Genomic DNA, 8,278 nt, shown 5'->3' with positions numbered 1-8,278 from the left:
CAGAGACAGATATTGGGTCTGGACCTGAAATTCTGCAGGATGGAATGGAAGGTTCTGTCCTACAAGGTACCAATCTGGGCTTCAACTCCTAGACAGGATGCACACTGCAGAGAGGATGTGGTTCACAGTCCTCAGCCCTCCACAGAGAACTGAAAACATGTTTTATTTGGCCAGTCTGATCTGAAAGAAGTGTTGGGAATATTCAGTACGGAGGGACATTTTATCTGACAAATGACACCTGGCCCTGAAGTTTTGGTTGACTTAAACAACTGTTCCATGGAGGGAGAATTTTCAGAGCAGTTCACTGAAGAGAGGGAGCTGCCTGAGCCATCCACACCCAGAACTTAGGGGTCCAGCTTTCTTTTGCTTATAAACTACTCGTTCAAATCATGAAAGAAATTTCTCATTATGGAAAATTTCAAACATGCACAGAAGTCGAGGGAATACTATAATGACCCCCCTCCCAATGTACTCTGCAACCAGTCTCACCAGTTATCAACTTTGGCCAGTTTGTTTCATTTATACATTTACTTGCCATTTCTACCCCCAATGTATTATTTTGAAGTAAACCTTAGGCATTATCTAAAATATTTCAGTGTGTATTTTTAAATAATGACTCTTTTTCTAAAACACACAATAGCATTATTACATCTAAAATTAAACGATAATACCTAAATATCATCAAAGATCTAGTCAATGTTTTAATTTGCCTGATTATCTCATAAATAGCTTATAATTAGTTTGTTCAAATTAGGATCCAAACAAGGTCCACAGATTGCAGTTGGTTGCTGTGTCTCCTAAGGTATCTTTCTCTCTTTTATTTTATTTTTTAAAATTCATTCATTTTTATTTTTGGCTGTGTTGGGTCTTTGTTGCTGCGCACGGGCTCTCTCTAGCTGCGGTGCGCGGGGGCCACTCTTCGTTGCGGTGCGTGGGCTTCTCATTGCGTCGGCCTCCCTTGTTGTGGAGCACGGGCTTTAGAGCGCAGGCTCAGTAGCTGTGGCTCGCGGGCTTAGTTGCTCCGCGGCATGTGGGACCCTCCTGCACCAGGGCTCGAACCCGTGTCCCCTGCACTGGCAGGCGGATTCTTAACCACTGCGCCACCAGGGAAGTCCCCTCTTTCTCTCTTTTAAAATAATTAATTTTATTAGAATATAAAATAAAGATATGGAAAACTACATGAAACAAATGTATGACAATTAATTTTTATAAAAGTGAACAGCTTTGTAACTACAACCCAGGTCAGAAAATAAAACTTTGGCTTCCACTTCAGAAGCTCTGTCCATGAGACTCATTCCAATGATGAACACTTTCTTCCCCAATTACTTTTACAGTAATTGCTGCTTTGCAAATAGTTTTATCACCCAATTGTGATCAAATGTCCCTGGACATTATAATTTAGTCTTGCCTATTACAAAATGTATTTTAAGTTTTAACTTAATGATCTCTTTCTCTCCCTTACATTTTATCTGCGTCCTTCGACTGGCAGAGTTTCCCACAGCCTGGATTCTGTTGAGTGCATGCTCGTGGTGTAATTCAACAGGTTCTCTGTCCTCTGTATTTCCTGCAAATTGGCAGCTGGATCACGTTGATCCTGTTGTCAAGGCAAGCAGGTGTCGGGCAATTCTGTAGTAGGCACATCTGGTTGTCTCCCTCGGTGTGATGTCAGCAGCCATTGGTGATTATTACTGCCTGTTATCTAGTAGTTCACTTGGTTTGCAGAATGGAGATATTCTAATTTTAATAATTTCTACTCATTTGTTAGTTGAAACACTATTATAAAGAGATACTCCCCCAATCTATTATTTGGTTACCCAGTGGTATATAGTTCATATAGAAAGGCAGGATAGATTCTTTGTTTTTATTTAAACCATTTTTCAAGATAATGAATTGATGCCCTATCACATTCTGAAGGTGATCAATTCTTTTTGAGCTCATAGATTTAAACATATTTGATTTGTTTTAATCCATCAAAATTACTATTATCATGACTGAAGCTCCAGTTCTCTCATCTTTGGCCAGTGAAATCTTCTTCAGGTGGGCTGTGAAATGTTTTGAGGTGATCCTAACAGTCTTTGATAACCTCCTTGGTATTTGATAGACAAGATATTCCAGGCTCATCTTGTCATTTTCTGCCACAGACTTGGAATTAGCCATTTTTTCCAGAGGCTCTGGTTTCTTTTAGTGAGAAATAGTATTTCAAGACCACAGTGTGGGCCCTAGGGATGCTCATTGCTAATAGGTCGGTCATTGTTTCTACTCAGTCTCTGCCTTTGTCTGTCTCTATATATTTATATATGTATATAACTTTTATATTTATATATTTATATAACATATAATATATAAAAACATACTTTTTGAATCATTTAAAAATAAGTTGCAAATATCATGACACTTCACCCCAAATGACACTTTCAATGACTTGATAATATCATCTAACATACAGTCCACTTATCTTCAAAATGGCATTTACATATTTTTAAAATCCAAGATGAGGGGACCTCCCTGGTGGTGCAGTGGATAAGACTCCAAGCTCCTAATGCAGGGGGCCCAGGTTTGTTCGATCCCTGGTCAGGGAACTAGATCCCGCATGCGTACTGCAACTAAGGAGCCCGAGTGCTGCAACTAAGGAGCCCGACTGCCACATCTAAGGAGCCTGCAGACTGCAACTAAGGCACCCACGTGCTGCAACTAAGGAGCCTGCCTGCCGCAACTAAGGCCTGGTGCAACCAAAATAAATAAATAAATAAATAAATAAATAAATAATTTTAAATAATCCAAGATGAAATCCAGATTCATGCATTATGTCTGGCTGTTACATCTCTTTCGTCTCCTTTAATACAGAATAGTATCCCTCTGCCTTTTCTTCTTTCTTTCCTGACACTGAAATTTTGAAGAAGCTGAGTTACTGTCTTATAGATTTAACACAATTCTGGATTGGTCCTAATGATAAGATTCAAGTTAAACATTTTGGCAAGACAACTACATAAATGACATTGTGTATTTCCCCCTGTAGCTTATGAGAAAGAGGTACAGAATGTAAATTTTGTTCTGTTATTACTGAGAAACAAGTTTGATCACTTGGTTAAGGCGCATCTGCCAGATATCTTCACTGTAAACATATTTTTTCATTTTTGATTAAAGAAGAATCTGTAGGGTAATAATTTGAATAATATAACCATCTTATTCTCCAACAAACTTTCACCCAATGGTTTTAGCATCCTTTATTAATCCTTGCCCGAATCAATTATTATATAAGGGTTACAAAATGATGATTTCTAATGAGATCATTTTGTTTCTATTTATTATCTCCTTCTCTCTAAGTTATTCTTCTATAAAGATCTTTTCCTCTTTTCTCTTTTTCTATCTCTCTCTCTGAGTGTCACTAGGGGTATCATGGATTTTCCAAATGATATTCCATATGGCCAGTGGCAACACCTTTGAGCTGCCTCCTTCAAAATGTTTTGTCCACTTTAGCTTTCCTGTCACAATCAGAAGGGCATTTTATAGACTATATGGAAATACATAATACAAGGTCACACACCACTTATCAATTTCTAGCACAGTGACCAGAATCCTGTCACATTTGTTGAAATGAACTAAATTTGCACCCTCCTGAACCATGTCCCTTCTTGGTATGAGTCCAGCCAGCAAAGAGCATTGCAAGTGTTACTGAAGGAAAGAGAGGGTGGTGGGGTGGGGTTTGGGAGACAGGCCTAGCAAGGACTAAATTCTGCTTCTAGTCCATTAATAGCCTAATAGACCATTAAGGTCTCAGGAAGTGGTTCAACCTCTCTGAGTTTCAGTTTGCTAATCTGTTAAAAAGAGAGAGAGAGAGAATAATAAGATCTATCTGATAGGAGTGACTCTGAGGTTTACAGAGTGTCTGGTTCACTGCAGGCATTCAGTAAATACAGCAATCACACCGCACCCAGAGTCTGAAATATCAAACGGCATAAAAATCCAATTTAATACTCGTTTTTTTGCTTTCTGTTCCAGAAGGAAAGACTCATCAGGGAGGGAGCCTGTTGAGGGCTGCCCTTGGGTACAGATTTGGTAGGAGGCTATCTTGTTTTCATCCCTTCCATGACTGAAAGATGAGATCCTGATTTGTGAGAGGAATTTTTTTCTGTCTACAGATAAGTGTTTGTCTCCTCTCTGGGTTCGTCCACCCTCTCCCTTCTTTCTTTTTTCCTTTCTTCCTTTCTTTTGTATCATGGTAAAATAGATACAACATTAAGTTTATCATTTTAATCATTTTAAAGTGTACAGCTCGGTGGTACTAGGTACATTCACATTGTGAAACCACTGCCACCATCCATCTCCAGAACTTTTCATCTTCCCAAACTGAAACTTCGCACCCATTAAACACTAACTCCCCACCCTCCCCTCCCCCCAGCCCCTGGTAACTACCAGTCTACTTTCTATAAATTTGACTACTTTAGGTTAACTCATATAAGTGGAATCACATATTTGTCTTTTAGTTTTTGTTTAACAGCTCATACCTCATTTCTCATTTTAAAATGTTTTGTTGCAAGAGGAAAAAAATACAATGCAGTATAAAACGCTGACAGCATCAAGTTTCTTACATAGTTTTCAACCTATCAGAAAGATAAACAAATAACCGACAACAGAGGGACAAGGCTTTTTTTTTTGTTTGCTCTCAGTAATTAAAGCTAAAAGTTGTATTATTGAGTAAAAACAAAATAAAAATGGGGAGACAAAATTCTCTGGGTAAATGGCTCTTCTGGCATTCTATATCTTTTCCTCAAATTATCACCTTCTTTTGTTATCTCTATATTTTAAAGACACCCAGAACTGCCCTCTGAGGATAAGCACATCACTTACCACTGGACGCGTTGGACAGCTGTCATGTTCTGAGGGGAGGTCGGGTTAGGGTTGGGGGACGGGGGGAAAATGCTACAACCTGTAGCCTCTGTCCCAAGGCAATGTGCCTCTCTGACCCTGGGGAGACTCCCTCAGTGACTGATTAAGGGCTATGTTAGAAATGTCCAGAGAACAGAGGAAGAATTCAGTCCAATTCAGTCTCTCACCGCTGAGCCAGAGGTCTCCAGTGACCCTACCTCTCACGTGCCAAGTCTCACCTTATATGCCCCATCCCTTCTCATATGAGATGCAGCTTGCCGTGTGGGCAGAAGTACCATCCCTCCGTGGGCACTGTAGGACCCTGTTGCCGCGCCTCCTTCGGCAGAGACCACATCACAATTTGGGTATTATGGGAAAAGCAATCCCATTTGTTCATGTCCACCTTACAGCCCTCACATGATAGAAGCAGCAGTACTAAGCCACCTCTTCCTGTTCACCAGGAGTCAACTCCAAGCCCAATAAGCCCTGTAATTCTGCATACCTACAGTGGCCTGAGTAACAGACAAACTGCTGTCTATGTGAGCAGCTTCTCCTGCTGGACCACAGACAAGCAGCTGAGCCAGGTTATTCACTTTGTAGGAGTCTGTGGTGTGGTGGAGTTGAAATTTACAGAGAATGGAGCAAATGGCCAGTCCAAGGGGATATGCTGAGGAGGTGGAAGCCTCTGAAAACTGTCTGCAAAACTGTTGGAAATTCTTGCCAGAAAAGTACTTAATGGAGAAAAAGTGGATGTGAGGTCAGCCACCTGGCAGAACCTGCCACAGTTTGAGGCAGGGGCTCAGAAGGTGAATGTATTTGAGTCTCAAGAGTGGAAAAAGCTCCATGGGACCATGTCCGAGATTCTAGTGGTTCTGCTGGTGGATGGGCCACACTCTGAGCAACTTGTACTCTCATTCGTCCACATGGATAAGCCCCTCAGTGTGCTGCCCGACTTCAATTGCCCTCCTTCAGCCCTTCACCTGATGGGTTTGGTCCCAGTCCCAATTCCATCCCTACCACTTCTCTCCTCAAGCTTTGGAGTCCCTCCTCTTCCTTCTGGCATCTACCATGAGCATCTCATGCCCCTCCATTATCTCCTTGTTTAGCTGTACCTTCTCCTGGGTCATCCCACCGCCTTTACCTCGATCCAGCCTTCTCTCCCCCACCAAATGCTACAGTGGGGCCTCCACCAGATATTTACATGAAGGCCTTTGGCCCCTCTATCCACCGCTGCAGCCAAGATTTGGGCTTTCCACCCTCTATGGTGAGTGAAGCTGAATTTGGAGAGATCATGAAGCAAAACAGAGCAATTTCCAACAGTGCCACTTCCAAAGTGATTTCTGGAGCCCGTGCAGGGGATTACAGTGATTTGATTGAGACGATGCTTGCAGCTATTACTGTTATCAAACAGTCTCAGGTCGTCAGTGATGAGTGTTGCTGTGTCCTCATCTCTCCCCTTAAGAGCTTCATGGCACTGAAGCCAAGTCCTACAGTGTGGGTGCCAGCAGGAGCTCTTCCAGAAAAAGACATCTGTTCAGAGATTGTCTAGCTGGTCCCAAGAGAGCAGCAGGAGGCACCAGGACCTGCTCCTTAATGAAGATCAGCATGATGATTATTTCCAAGAAAGGAACCAGGAGCCCAAGAGATACCAGAATAAAGAATGGGACTGGCACCATTGAGAAAGGAGTCTGGTTGGAAGGAAATTTTTTTAATGGACTTGCATCTCCTCACCTTCATCAAGCATGTAGGTGGATGTACCTGAGAATTTTGAAGCCCTGGATTCCTCTGAGTGGGAAGAAACATTCCCTTCCATCTTGCTAGAGAAGAGCAGCACCCCCTTTGCCAACAGGTGACACAAGGGCTTTACCTGAGGCAGAGGTAAGATGATACTTGTCCTTTTCAAGATTGCCCCAGCTTCCATCGTTGCCATGAGATTATTTTTATTGAAGTATAGTTGATTTACAATGTTGTGTTAGTTTCAGGTATACAACAAAGTGATTCAGTTATACATATATATGTATATATATATATGTGTGTCTGCAGATATATCTCTTCTTTTTCAAATTCTTTTCTATTATAGGCTATTACAAGATATTGAATATAGTTCCCTGTGCTATACAGTAGGTCCTTGATGTTTATATGTTTTATTTATAGTGGTGTGTATCTGTTAATCCCAAGCTCCTAATTTATCTCTCCCCTACTCCCTTTCTACTTTGGTAACCGTAAGTTTGTTTTCTATGTCCGTGAGTCTGTTTCTGTTTTGTAAATAAGTCCATTTGTATCATTTTTTTGGATTCCACATATAAGTGATATCATATGATAATTTGTCTTTCTCTGTCTGACTTACTTCACTTTGTATGATACTCTCTAGGTCCATCCATGTTGCTACAAATGGCATTATTTCATTCTTTTTTATGGCTGAGTAATATTCCATTATATATATATATATATATATATATATATATATATATATATACCACATCTTCTTTATCCATTCATCTGTTGATGGACACTTAGGTTGCTTAGAGCTACCATATTGACCCAGCACTCCCACTTCTGGGCATACATTTGGAAAAGACAAAAACTCTAATTTGAAAAGATACATGCACCCCAATGTTCAGAGCAGCATTATTATCAGTAGTCAAGACACGGATGCCATCAGATTTTAATAATTTGGGTCAGCTCTCTGCATTGCCCAAGCAGTCCCCGCTGCAGGAGCAGACAGCCTTCTTAGGGGAAGGACTAAAATGTACTGACAGGAACATGGAAACAAGTGTGGGAGTGGATCTTGAGGGTGATGGACAGAGGGAGGTGGAGTGTGAAGGGGGAGCATTGTATACTGAGCATTTATTGACCTGGGAGCACCCTTCCATGACTCAGGATTTAACTTCCAGGCAGGGACACTTAATAAGTTGCTGGCCGGGTTCTTGTTGGTTGGACATGAAAATAACTTACAACAAATGAGGCAGAAATGCCACAACTGCTTGGGCAAAGTGTGGAGAGAAGAGCCAGAAGGGCATGTTTGTACTGGTTTATTATAGGACAGACACTGAGAAGCTAACCAGTGACTATGTTCCACGGAAAGAGGGTGCAGAAGCTTTTCTCCAGAGTCTGCTCAGTCCACGTGGACGTGATGTGGAAGTGGGGTGTGTTAATGCCTTAGGGGACAAACTTCAGGGAATGAGGAACGAGCAGTTAGTGAATGAATCCCCCCACCTCTCTGTCCTTCAGCGGGATAATCCTGGGACACATTGGCCACAGTCCCTCTGAGGGCCTGTGGCGAGATGAGTACCTGCCGTCCATGGCGGTAAAAATTCTCCCTCTACTGGCCTCAGATACAGGCTCCTCCAAAGTCAAAAGTCACTGTGCATTATTCTCTCTCCTGCTCTGTCTCCCTCTCTCAGCAGCCTCA

The 8,278-nt window shown here is 41.7% G+C and overlaps 1 pseudogene across 1 annotated transcript; it reads left to right on the top strand.

The window, feature by feature from the left end:
* The first annotated feature begins 5,849 nt into the window (after positions 1 to 5,849).
* On the top strand, positions 5,850 to 6,545 carry LOC309819234 (cleavage and polyadenylation specificity factor subunit 7-like; annotated as a pseudogene). Its single transcript has one exon. The product of its transcript is annotated as a cleavage and polyadenylation specificity factor subunit 7-like (transcript).
* The last annotated feature ends 1,733 nt before the right edge of the window (positions 6,546 to 8,278 follow it).

Source organism: Grampus griseus, assembly GCF_964374135.1.
Source record: "Grampus griseus genome assembly, chromosome: 2".
Lineage (NCBI taxonomy): Eukaryota > Metazoa > Chordata > Mammalia > Artiodactyla > Delphinidae > Grampus > Grampus griseus.
The sequence above is the reverse complement of the archived record's forward strand: the minus strand, read 5'-3'. Positions and strand labels throughout refer to the sequence as shown.